We start from the raw sequence: 1,473 nt of genomic DNA on the forward strand, positions 1-1,473 counted from the left end.
ATGCTTAAGATTTTACTCTAAATGGTGCTACCATTTCAATACAAAATCAGTCTGCAGGATTGTACAGTGAGCATGACATGTAACTGTCAGCCCTGACACAACCTGTTTCAAAATCTCAATAAAGGATTCAAAGAAAAATATGAAATTTCCTTATGGTGTCTTTGAAAAGGACTAGGAAATGATTCCCAGTGTCTGGGAGATATTTTCACTAACTGTAATATCTATTGAAAAGAGTTGAACTGAAATATAAGTAATTTAAAACATCTCTTGCTATGCCATGCTATGCCAGTGAAAACCAAGGTAAGTTATCCCAAAAAAGAATTAGATGAAAGGATCATCTCTTTTTCCTTAGTCCGTTAAACCCGAGCCTCGGATTCTGCCACTTGAATAGAAAAGACAATGAACTCTTGTGCTCCTTGGGCAGCACCTGTACTTGAATTGGAACAATACAGAGATTAGCGTGGTCCCTGCACAAAGATGACAGCAGGATGATGAACTCTTAAATGTAAACTCTGGAAAACATTTGGCTGTCGGACCTTTAAGGTGTAACAATTAAACTCCTAGGTAAACCAATGGGATTTGATAAGGAGACATTAAAGGTTACACTACAAAGTGAGGTATAGTGTGATTTTCATAAGTTAAAAATGTTTAAGCAAGCCAGGATGATTTAAGGCAGACACATTTTCTATATCCTATATATGAAGTACCTTTTTATGAGACAGGTGGAGGAGTTGGGATTAAGTTTTGTCTCACATTGGCAAATCTACATAAACTAGATATTTGCCAGATGTTGGGAAAGGAAAGCTATACATATCAGACCGCTTTTATGTGAACATCTGAAAACATTATCCCACCAGCACAAATGTGGATAATAAAATGGGTCCATGACAACATAGGTATCCTATATGATGACGCACAATATCTCAAGGTTAAAAGCAACTTGTTCTATGATAAAAGAGAAAATAATCATTCAGACATAAATACTATTGGGAAAGCAGGAAAAAAAAAAGGATAAAAGAAATTTTCCTGAGGAGTTAGAAGAAAAAATAGGTCTATGAAATAGGATTATATATTACAGAAAATTAAATATGTTTCACAATTGTGTAGCATCGTTCTGTAAAAAGAAAAAAAAAGGATAGAAGAAGATATAAATAGGAAAATTGAGATTAAAAGCACAAGCTGAAATCCAAAAAGAGAATGATATTTAAGTGAATTAAGTCTTTGCTACTGGCCACATTTGAAGTGACCAAATAGTATTTATGCAATGGAACAAAGAGTAGGATAAATATAACTGCAAAGTCTTCCCCCCAGAAAGATAGTAACAGGAATGAAAGCTACCTTGGAAACAAAAAGAACAAAATTCTGACCGTGGAAAGTGGAATTAATATAATGGTGGAAAACTGAAAACTATCTGCAAGAATTCAGGAAGAAATGACAACAACATAAAATAACAAGAGTAAGGATAATAAGCAT

At 34.1% G+C, this 1,473-nt stretch overlaps 1 pseudogene; it reads left to right on the forward strand.

Moving 5' to 3' along the window:
- The first annotated feature begins 409 nt into the window (after nucleotides 1–409).
- LOC125165060 (uncharacterized) lies at nucleotides 410–508 on the forward strand (annotated as a pseudogene).
- The last annotated feature ends 965 nt before the right edge of the window (nucleotides 509–1,473 follow it).

This window comes from Prionailurus viverrinus, chromosome B1, assembly GCF_022837055.1.
Source record: "Prionailurus viverrinus isolate Anna chromosome B1, UM_Priviv_1.0, whole genome shotgun sequence".
Classification (NCBI taxonomy): domain Eukaryota; kingdom Metazoa; phylum Chordata; class Mammalia; order Carnivora; family Felidae; genus Prionailurus; species Prionailurus viverrinus.